General features: G+C 41.0%; 1 pseudogene; it reads right to left on the bottom strand.

The window, feature by feature from the left end:
* Positions 1-6,744: 6,744 nt before the first annotated feature.
* Positions 6,745-8,141, bottom strand: Gm13929 (predicted gene 13929; annotated as a pseudogene).

Genomic DNA, 11,831 nt, shown 5'->3' with positions numbered 1-11,831 from the left:
ATATATTGAAGATATATGAGCACACAAATCATATTTCATGAGGCTACTACTCTATGTACTGTGTTATATTTATCTAGAATGTTTTGTGTACTTATATAAGATTTACCCTTGCTTTCTTTCTACAAAACTAGAGTGAAATTACCAGCTACCAAATAGTGTCTTTAAGAGACTTGATGGGATATAAAGATGGCTCAGTGATTTAGAACACTTTGTATTTTTACAGAAGACCAAGTTTGGTTCCTAGCACCCACATGAGGCTCACAACTATCTGTAATTCCAGATAAAATGACTCCAATCACATGTTCTGGACTCTGCCAGAATGAACATGCATGTAATACACATACATACTTGTAGAAAAATCACACATATACATAAAATAAAAAATCTGTCTAAAAGCATACATACTAGAAAACTAAAGTTTGTGTATGCCATCCCTCACCAATTTCCTTTCATAGAGGACTTCATAAGAGACTTTTTTCTACTTCTATCATGTTTAATGTTCCAAATAGATTTTAAAACTGGCTGAGTGCATATTACTTTTAGCTTCAAAAGACATTATATATATTTAAGAGGCATTTAACTGTTATAAGTGATTTTGATGACTTAAAATGTCAATACAGAGTTGTATATATTAAAATAAATTTTATTTAGTAAAAAAAGATATTAAACACACACACACACACACACACACACACACACACACACACACACACACACACATAAACTAAATGAATGTTTCCTTGTTGAAGTAAGTCTCAGCTACTAGAATATTTTTTTAAAATTTTTTATTAGATATTTTCTTCATTTACATTTCAAATGTAAATGCTATCCCAAAAGTCCCCTATATCCTCCCCCCGCCCTGCTCCCCTACCCATTCACTCTCACTTCTTGGCTCTGGCATTCCCCTGTACTGGGGCATATAAAGTTTGCAAGACCAAGGGGCCTCTTCCTAATGATGGACGACTAGGCCATCTTCTGCTACATATGCAGCAAGTCTCAGCTACTAGAATCTTAAGAGTTTGCTCCATGGTGATTAAAGTAACACACAGACAGTCCAAACACTGAATCTGTGTTGACAGATTTGGCTCTCACTTATCATTCCAGATCACATTTCCTTAGGTAGTCTGGTGTTATCTAACTGTTTTTATCACTGACAAGACCACATGCATTATTCTCCTTAGGTTTTTCATGTGAACTGAGTACTGAATTTTAACAAATGCTCAACTTATATTTTTACTTCCTTCCCTTCCTTCCTTCCTTCCTTCCTTCCTTCCTTCCTTCCTTCCTTCCTTCCTTCCTTTTTCTTTTTATATTTTTAGCATGACCCCAGCCAGTTCTGAGGCTGAGGCAAGTTTAATTTTTTTCCCAGTGTGCTTTTATACCATTTTATTTACATGCAACTATTAAGGTCAGTTCTAGGTTGAGAAACAAGCAAGACAATAAACACAAGTAGTCAAGGAACAAGCAAGGCAATAAACAGAGTCCCACGATTACTCCTGTGATCACTGTTTCTAAGGGCTTATTGGGATGACCAAGATCCCTGTCCTAGCCCAAAATCAGATTCTTGCCTGAAGCCTACTTCTTTGTTACACCCTAAAATTAGATTCCTGCCTGAACTTACTTCCCTATTCTAGCCTAAAATTTGATTCCTGCCTGAACTTATTTCCTTGTCATGGCTCAGTGTCAGATTCCTGACCGAAGCCCATTTCCTTGTCCTTGGCTAATGTCAGATTCCTGCCAAGCAACCCCTAAAGCTCTCCACAGTTGTGATAACCACTGACCAAAAGCCACTTGCAAGAGGGGAGGGCTTGTTTCATCTTATACTTCCAGGTCACAAACCATCACTGAAGGAAGTCAGTCAGTAACTCAAGCAATTACTGAGTTAAGAAACCATGGTTTAATGCTACCTATCTACTTTCTCTCTCTGGCTCCTGTCCAGGTCTCCTTCTTACACAACCCAGGACCATCTGCAAAGGGATAACGCTGCCTACAGAGAGCTGAGTCTTCTCATATCAGTCAAGACAGTTTCTCACAGACATGGCCAAAGGCCTGTCTGTCCTAGCCAATTTCCAAATTTCTTTCTTTCTTTCTTTCTTTCTTTCTTTCTTTCTTTCTTTCTTTCTTTCTTTCTTTCTTTCTTTCTTTCTCTCTCTCTCTCTCTTTTTTCTTTCTTTCTTTCTTTCTCTCTTTCTTTCTTTCTTTCTTTCTTTCTTTCTTTCTTTCTTTCTTTCTTCCTTCCTTCCTTCCTTCCTTCCTTCCTTCCTTATTTCTTTCTTTCTTTCTTCCTTTCTTTTTCCTTCCTTCCTTCCTTCCTTCCTTCCTTCCTTCCTTCCTTCCTTCCTTCTTTCCTCTCTCTCTCTCTCTCTCTCTCTCTCTCTCTCTCTTTTCCTGAGATGACTCAGAATTTTGTCTTTTTTTTAATTAGATATTTTTTCTTTTTCTTTCTTTATTTACATTTTAAATGTTATCCCCTTTCCTCATTTCACCTCTGAAAACCCCCTATCCCATCCCCTCTCTCTGTTCACCAACCCACCCACTCCTGCTTCCCTGTCCTGGTATTCCCCTATACTGGGATATCAAGCCTTCTCAGGACCAAGGGCCTCTCTTCCCATTGATGTCCAACAAGGCCATCCTCTGCTACATATGCAGCTGGAGCCATGGTTTTCCCCATCCCTCAACTCTTTGGTTGGTGATTTAGTCCCTGGGGTACTGGTTGGTTCTTTAGATCAATTCTATGTTAGTGGGCATTTTAACATTTTTTTGTCAGGAAACTTTAACACAGAAACACATATCAACATGAATAAATTAAAGCTCCTCAAACTTAGATCAAGGACAATACAAAGAAATTTGCCCTTTCACCCTTCTGTGATGTAATTTCTAAAGTGGATCTTAATTATTTTGATCATTCATTTGTTTCATTGTTCTGTGCCAGCCAGCCGATGTCTCAAAACAACCATGAGACTTATAGGTTAAAATGGCTGGCTGGAAGCTGCCTCTATGTGATGTAACAAAGGCCAAGGTCAAAAAAAGAAAAATCGACCTTTCATCCAAAGAGAGAAACAGAGCAAAACTTTACAACAAAGAAGTGAGAAGACACCTGAGAAGTGTGGAGAAAAGCAAGCAACACACCCATAAGAAGTAAACCAGTAGATTTTATGAAGAAATAATGTCCAGAATATATAAAGAACACACTAAACTAAGCAGCCACCTCAATTAAGTGGGATAAATAGCAAATATATGAGAAGATGAAGTACAAATGAATGACCAATAAACATATAAAACAAAATAAAAAAGTTCAACATGCTTAGTTATTGGTGAAGTAAAAATTAACACTATAATGAGATTCCATCCCTCCCCAGTCATAATGGCTCTCATTCAGAAAACACAATAGTGAGATTCCATCTCTCTTCAGTCATAAAGGCTATCATTCAGAAAACAAATAACAGATCCTGGTAAAGAGGTATCTAAGTTGTTCTAGGAACTATGAAAATTAATATGGAAACTCCTCAAAACACTAGAAATACAACTACCCTATTAGCCAAGTACATCACTTCTAAGTATATGGACCCCATCATGTATGCCTTCCCATCAGGTATACTGCAGCAGTACGCACAATAACTACATGTGCTGGTTAGTTTTTGTCAACTTGACACAAGCTAGCATCTCCTGGGCAGGCAGAACCTTAATTGAGGAATAGCTTTCATAGGATTGGCCTGCAGCATGTCTGTGAAGCATTTTCTCTATTAGCGATTGATATGGGAGGGTCCAGCCTGCTGTGGATGCCACTCCATGGGTGGTGATTCACAGTTGTAACAGAAAGCAAGCTGAATAAGCTTTGGAAAGCAAGCCAGGAATCAGCATTTCTTCATGGTCTCTGATACAGTCCCTGCCTCCAGCTTTTTGTTCCTTCAAGTTGCTTTTGCTCAGCATTTTATCACAACAACAAAAACCAAACTATGACACTAAGCTCCAGAACTGTCCCTGCATGTCTGTCAACAGAAAAATGAATAACAACAACAAAACAAAAAAAAATCCAACTTGTTGTGTATATATGTGCATATCTATATATCTATATCTATATCCATATATAATGTTTGTTTGCCATAAAGAAAAATAAAATTACATAATTTAGTGGAAAATGGATATAACTGGGCATCACCATATTTTTTCTAAAAAGTCAGACAAAGAAGAATACATGACAAATATAAGTATCATGTTTTTTCTCTCGTTTTCAGGTGGTTGTGTTCCTTTTTTTTCCCCTGGTAGAATCCTTTTATTTAGCACTTTGACCTTTATGCATATTCACTACAATTATGCTGTTTCAATAAAAATAAACAAAAACAATATCATTTGATCAAACAGTGTAGGTCTAATTTTCAGGATTTTTTATTTTTAATTTTATTTTTTTAAATGTTATGTATATGGGTGTGTCTCTTGGATCTATACCTGTGGAGCACCCTTTGTATGCCTGGGGCTCATCGTGGACAAACGAGAGTTGTGAGATCCCTTGGAAGTGGAGTAATACATAGTTGTGAGCCATAGTTTGGATGCTTAGAATTGAACCTGGATATTCTGGAAGAGCAGCCAGTGTTCTTAACTTCTGGGTCATCACTCTAGCACTAATTAGGAAAAAAAATAAGATTAACGTTAAACAGTGGGTAATTTTACGTTCAATCAGACTTTCTCATACCCATCTCACTCTCTTCATCCATTTCTGATGACTGTTTAGTTTCCCCTTCCGAGTGAGATTCGCACTCCCTCCCTTGGGGCTTCGTATCACCCAGTTTTTTTGGTTCTATAGATTGCAGAGTAGTTATCCTGCATTTTATGGCTAATGTCAATTTATAAGTGAGAACATGCCATGCATGTTTTCTGAGTCTGGGTTACCTCACTCAGGATGATATTCTCAAGTTCCATTCATTTGCTTTTAAAATTTATGATGTCTTTGTTTTTAATAGTTGTATATTGTTTTATTGTGTGAAGGTGTGCCATATTTTATCTAGTCTTCAGTTGACAGACATCTAGGTTGTTCCCAGGTTTTGGCTATTATAAATAAAGCTGCTGTAAACATAGTTGAGTTTATGGGATGGTGGAGCATCTTTTGTGTATATGTCCAGGAGGGGTATAGCTGATTCTTGAGGTAAAACTATTCTCTGTTTTCTGAGAAACTGCCAAATTGATTTCCAATATGGTTTTCCAAGTTTCACTCCAACCAGCAATAGAGGAGTGTTCCACTTGCCAGCATGTGCTGTCACGTGATGTTTTGATCTTAGCCATTCTGACTTGTGTAAGATGAAATTTCAGGGTCTTTTTGATTTGCATTTCCCTGATGACTAATGACATTGGATATTTCTTTAGAGGGAATGAGAAGGGGATTGGGGATGGCTATTAGATATGGGGAGGGGTAGGAGAGACTTGGAGTAAGAATGGAAATCTTGGGGTGGGGGGACTCTAGGACTATCTAGAGGCCTTGGAGAGGGAAAAATACAAGGAGTCTATGTGGGTGAACTTAGCTGAGAATTCTAACAGACTGGGATATAGAGATTGAAGTGGCCACCACCTGTATCCAGGCAGGACTTCCAGAGGAGGGGATGAGGACATCAATCCACCCACAAAACCTTCAACCCAAAATTTGTCTTGCCTATGAGATGTGCAGAAATAATGATGGAGCAGAGACTTAGGGAACAGCTTACCAATGACTGCCCCAACTTGAAAGCCACCCCATGGGAAAGAGACAACTCCTGACACTATTGATGATACTGTTATGCTTGCAGAGAACCACCAAGCATGTCTCCTGAGATGCTTCATTCAGCAGCTGATATAGGCAGATTCAGAGACCCATAGCTAAACATCAGGCTGAGCCTTGTGAAGAGTGGGTAACAGAATTGAGCAAGCTAGTGGAGTCATGGACATCACAAGAAGACCTACAGAGTCAACTAACCTGGACCCATAGGGGTTCACATAGAATGGACCACCAACCAGGAAGCATTGAGAGAATCCTACATATTTGCTGCGAGTGTGCAGCTTGGGCTTCATGTGAGACTCCTAACAAGTGGAGCCGGGGCTGTCTTGGTTTCGGTTCTCTGACTTTGGATTACCTCTACCATACCTGGCCTGCCAGATTGGGCCTCAGTGGGAAAGGATGTGCCTAGTTCTGCTGAGACTAGATGTGCTACGATAGGGTGTTACCCAAGGAGGCCTCCCCATGTAGGAGGAGGAAGGACATGTAGCAATCAGTGTGTGTGATGTGTGTACGTGTGTGTGTTTGTGTGTGTGTGTGTGTGTGTGTGTGTGTGTGTGTGTGTGTGTGTATAAGGATGGCTCTGGGAGAAGAGGAGGAAGGAAGGGGGGTTGTGATCAGGATGTAAAATGAATAAAAAATAGAGAATAAAATTTTTCCAAACATGATTGTCTTAATTATCATTTTATTGTTGGGAAGAGACACCATGGCCAAGGCAACTCTTACAAAAACAAAACGTTTACCTGGGGACTTGCTGATAGTTTTAGAGGGCTAGTCCATGGTCATCAAGGAATGGAGCAGACAGCCATGGACCTGGAGGTTTATTTGCTGATCCTAAACTAGCAGGAAGAGTCATTGGGCCTAGTGTGGGAATTTGAAATCTCTAAGCCCATCCACAGTAACACATTTCCTCTAACAAGGCCACACTCTTTTTTTTTTTTTTTTATACTTAAATTGAATTTAATTAAATACAAATGCTGCAGATCCCAAGAGATAGCCACCACCACTCAGGACTTCATTTCTCTGGCCTTTGTGCTTGGACCAATTTAGGCCCAGGACAAAGGCAGTGTGTAAAGGAACTCCAACCCCACCCAAGCCGTCCTCTGGGAGAGGCTAGAATTCAGTCTGGCTCTCCCACTTAGAGACTGCCGTGTGTCCTGCACTTTGAGGACAAAGGTGGGGGGGGGGGCGCTCCTCTTCTTTAGTTCACTTGGGCAACTCTGGTGCTGACGCAGTGGAAGTTGAGCATCGTAGCCACCAACTCTGGAAGATCAAAGTCATGCTTCCAGCCCCAGTCCTTCCGAGCATTGCTGTCATCTAGAATCATGGGCCAGCTCTCCGCTATGGCTTGTCGGAGGGGATCCACGCAGTAGGTGATCTGGAAGTCAGGAGCATGCTTGCGGAGCGCCTGGGCCAGCTCTTCAGGGGTGAAGCTCATGGTGCCGATGTTGTAGGTTCTCATGGACAGGCGCTCGGCAGGGGCTTCCATGACCTCCAGGGTGGCCCTGAGACAGTCACTGATGTACATCATTGGGAGCCTGGTGCCGGCCTCGAGGTTGCATTCGAATGTGCCGTTCTTTGCTGCAGCGTGGAAAATCTGGACAGCGTAGTCAGTTGTTCCTCCTCCAGACTGGGAATCTGCAGAAATGATTCCAGGATATCGCAGGCACCGGAAATCTAACCTGTACCGGTAATAATAGTATTCTCCCATGAGCTCCGTGTGGACCTTGGATACCCCATAGATGGTCCTAGGCCTTTGAATACAGAGATCGGGTGCAGGGTTCTGGGGAGAGGTAGGTTCAAAGGCTTCAATCGTGCTGGGCACAAACAATCTCACGTTGTATTCAGCTGCAACATCTAGAACGTTATGCAGTCCAGTTATATTCACATCTTTGGCTAAGGACACATTTGCCTTTCCCATGGCACTCAGCAGGGCACTGTAGTGAAACAGCCAGCTGATACGGTGGTTCACCACGATCTCACGGAGGCTCTTGTAATCCAAGATGTTGGCATAAACAAATGGGCCGCTGTGGAAGACATGAGCAGGGGGCTTCCTTATGTCTGATAGGATCACATTGTCCTTCCCAAATCGTTTCCTCAGGAGGTTAGCAAGTCCTACTCCCAGCTGGCCAAGACCCCCTGTGATCAAGACCCGAGGAGGCTCAGCTTCTGAGATCGAGGTGGAGTAGAAGTTGGCATCGGCTGGGATCCGGTGCTGGGAGGTGCCTAGAAACTGCAAGGGCAAGACAAGCTTCCGGCAGCTAGAGGCTTTGCTCTGTGCAGTCCCATTGACCACCTGTTTTGTTTTAGCATCCCAAGGAATAGCATCTGTTCTTCTGATACCCTGCAGACATAGAAGACTGGATGCTGAGAACGCCACGCGGGAGCCGGAGCAGCACGTCCTTTTTTTTTTTTATTATTATTAGATATTTTTTCATTTACATTTCAAATGCTATCCAGAAAGCCCCCTATACCTTTCCCCCGCCCTGCTCCCCAACCTACCCAATCCCACTTCTTGGTCCTGGCATTCCCCTGTACTGGGGCATATGCTCTTCGCAAGACCAAGGTCCTCTCCTCCCATTGATGGCCAACTAGGCCATCCTCTGCTACATATGCAACTAGAGACACAGTTCTGGGGGTTACTGGTTAGTTCATATTGTTGATCCTCCTATAGGGTTGCCGATCCCTTTAGCTCCTTGGGTATTTTCTCTAGCTCCTTCTTTAGGGGCCCTATGTTCCATCCAATAGATGACTGTGAGCATCCACTTTTGTATTTGCCAGGCACTGGCATAGCCTCACAAGAGACAGCTAAATCAGGGTCCCTTCAGCAAAATCTTGCTGGCATATGCAACAGTGTCTGGGTTTGGTAGTGTATATGGGATGCCGGATGGGGCAGTCTCTGGATGGTCCTTTCTTCCGTCTCAGCTCTGAACTTTGTTTTTGTAACTCCTTCCATGGGTATTTTGTTCTCCATTCTAGGAAGGAACAAGGTATCCACCCTTTGGTCTTTCTTCTTCTTGAGTTTCATATGTTTTGCAAATTATATCTTGGGTAGTCTAAGTTTCTGGGCTAATATCCTCTTATCAGTGAGTGCATATCATGTGTTTTCTTTTGTGATTGGGTTACCTCACTCAGGATGATATCCTCCAGATGCATCCATTTGCCTAAGAATTTCATAAATTCATTGTTTTTAATTGCTGAATAGTACTCCATTGTGTATATGTATAACATTTTCGGTATCCATTCCTCTGTTGAGGGACATCTGGGTTCTTTCCGGCTTCTGGCTATTATAAATAAGGCTGCTATGAACATAGTAGAGCATGTGGCCTTATTATAAGTTGGAACATCTTCTATATGCCAGGAGAGGTATTGCTGGGTCTTCTGGTAGTACTATGTCCAATTTTCTGAGGAACCGCCAGACTGATTAACAAGGCCACACTTATTCCAATAAGGTCACAACTCCTAATTCTTCCTAAATGACTCCACTAAATGGGCACTAAGCATTCAAATATATGAGCCTAGAGTTCTAATCATTCAAACTACCACAATGATTTAATTGTATGCATCTAAATTGAATTTAGCTGTATATTACAATTCTGGTAAAATACCCAGGATTACCAGTTAGTGGTGTTAGTTTGCATTTAGCAACCAGGCTTGGTGGTATGTGCTTGTAATCTCATCACCTGGGAAATGGGCACAGGAGACTCAAAAGTTCAAGGTTATTCTTAAATACACAGCAAGTTTGAAGCTATGTGGAACTACACAAATCCCAGTTTCATAATAATAATGATGATAACAGATTTAAAGGAAAGAAACAATACTGGTCAAGTAACTGCATTGATGTAGTTGAAAAAATTGTTTTAGATGCAGTATATTAATTAGTATAGCTATATGTTTTATAAACTTTAGCTTTCACTATGTATTTATTTTATAGATTCTTTATTTTAGAAATACATAATGTACAAAAATTATGAGAATGATTAAAAAAAAGAACAAAATTTAGTTGACCAAATCTACTCATCATTTAATGATGTTCTTGATGTTTCATTTCTGTTCCTGGAGAAAGCTAGTTCCTATGTCTAAGGTGGAGTATCATAATTCTCCCTCTGCTGAATCATTTTGTATTGTTGAAGACTTTTTAGCACTCAATAAGAACTCTGTAAAGTGGGTGAATTAGGTACTCTGAGAAATTATGTCACCTCTGACACTATTAATGATACTGTTATATTTGCAGACAGGAATTTCTGAGAAGCTCTACCCAGCAACTGACTGAAACAGATGCAGAGACCCACAGCCAAACATTGGATGGAGCTTGGGGAGTCTTGTGGAAGAACAAGGGGAAGGATTGAGGGACCCTGAGGGATAGGCATGACACACACAGAAGTCCAATAGAGTCCACTGATCTGTATCCTTGGGGGCTCCCAGAGACTGAATCACCAACAGAAGAGCATATGTGGGCTGGTCCTAGGTCTCTTCCCTGCACATACATGCAGCTTGATCTTCATGTGGGTCCTTCCACAACTATAGAGCTGTCCTTGACTGTTTCCTGCATGTGGATCCTGTTCCCTTAACTGGGTTGCCTTGTCTGGCCTCAGTGGGACAGAATGTGCATAGCCTGCAGTGACTTGATGCACCAGGTTGGGTGGTACCCAGGGAGTCCTTACCCTTCTTGGAGGAGAAGGGAAAGTGATGGGGAGGGGCTGTGCAAAGGGGTGGGGCTAGAAGGAGGATGGGGGCTGTGATGGTGTTGTGCAGTGAATAAATAAATTAATGGAGAAAACAATAAATTAGGAAAGAGATGTCCAGTGGCTAACTGAGGAAAAGGAACTATAAACTATTATCCAGTTTTAAAGTGAAGTATAAATCAAATTAGCTGATTATATGCAGAGGAAAAATAAAAACATTTTAAAAATAGATAGGAGGAAATGAAACCCAAAATTAGTAGAAGAAAAGAAATAATAAAAATTGAGCAGACACAAGTAAAAATGAAAAGCATGTGGTAAGCCAACAATATAAATCTTTTTGTTGTTGCTAAAATCATAAAAGTCCCAAGGCTAGACATGAGGAAACCAGCAATCAAGTTAGCCTTGAGATCCATAGGTAAAGCTGCTCATGCAGATAAATAGACTCAAACAAACAAACAAACAAACAAACAAATGTGTTCTTCAAAATTGTTGATAAAGTAGATTAACATTTAGTTAGAATATCCAGGAAAAAAGAGCTAAACTGCAACAAAATTTATATAAATAAATAAATAAATAAATAAAACCAGAGAAGGAATAAAGAGATGTTCCGTTTTTGTATTAGCTCTCAATGCAGAAACACAGTACTCAATTCACAGTGGCCAGAGTTAGTTTATTCTTATAGTGTATTCCCATAGCTAAATATGAGCTAATGATCCTCAGTACTATGTTCCAATAATATCAATTTTCTGAGGTTTATATAATAACTGAACAAATAAAGTCATAAATCACCATATCCTTTAAATAAATTAGGGGGAGTAACAGGCGGGCTGTTTTAGGTGCATCTTAACTTATGAGCCCCAGTCTCTCCCTCACCCTTTCCTCTCCCTCTCCCTCCCTCCTCCCCTCTGTGAACAACCAGTGAGACTGCCCCACTTGGGGATCCATCCCATAAACCACCACCAAAACCAGACACTATGGTATTGCAGTAAATCTCTTAAATACGCCCCGGCAATGAAAACACAACACAGTTAATATGATTACATGCTGCACGACTAGATTGGGCAGATCTACCGATATACTACCATCTTCCATAGCTATGTGGTTCTGCTCTGATTTTCTTCCTCCTCCTCTTCTGCATCCTTCTCCTCTTCCTACTCCTTCTCCTCTTCCTCCTCCTCTGCATCCTCGCCCTGCCCTCTTCCATTTTCTCCTTCTTCTCTCCCCACCTTCCTCTCCACCCTTCCTTTTATCTGTCCAATCATCATCTCTCCTTTATTTTACAAATTAAGGTGGGAAGCAGGTTTACAGGAAATCACCTGAGTGCTGACTCATTCCTTTTTCGCAGCCACTCACAGGAGAACGGAATTATCAAATATAATTATCCCCAGGGCTATTCACAACACTAT

The sequence above is a fragment of the Mus musculus genome, chromosome 2, assembly GCF_000001635.26.
Source record: "Mus musculus strain C57BL/6J chromosome 2, GRCm38.p6 C57BL/6J".
NCBI lineage: Eukaryota > Metazoa > Chordata > Mammalia > Rodentia > Muridae > Mus > Mus musculus.
This window is presented reverse-complemented; position numbering and strand designations above follow the sequence as displayed.